Here is a 215-nt window from a genome sequence, read left to right as displayed (position 1 = left end):
AGGGGTGACGGCTGTGGTATGTTGATGCTGAAGTCACTCCCCTTGCTCTCGCTGGCCAAGGCTGCAGTTCGTAGTCAAAACAAGTGACTGATCGAATTCTTTGTTGATTCCCCTGCTTATTTGGCCCAAAATTGGACCAATCGCGTGCATACAACGTGGAAAATTAACGTGGAGAAATGTGAAAAAACGCGCAAATGGACGAGAAACACAACACG

The sequence above is a fragment of the Penaeus monodon genome, chromosome 34 (assembly GCF_015228065.2).
Source record: "Penaeus monodon isolate SGIC_2016 chromosome 34, NSTDA_Pmon_1, whole genome shotgun sequence".
NCBI classification, from domain to species: Eukaryota; Metazoa; Arthropoda; class Malacostraca; order Decapoda; family Penaeidae; genus Penaeus; species Penaeus monodon.
The sequence above is the reverse complement of the archived record's forward strand: the minus strand, read 5'-3'. Positions refer to the sequence as shown.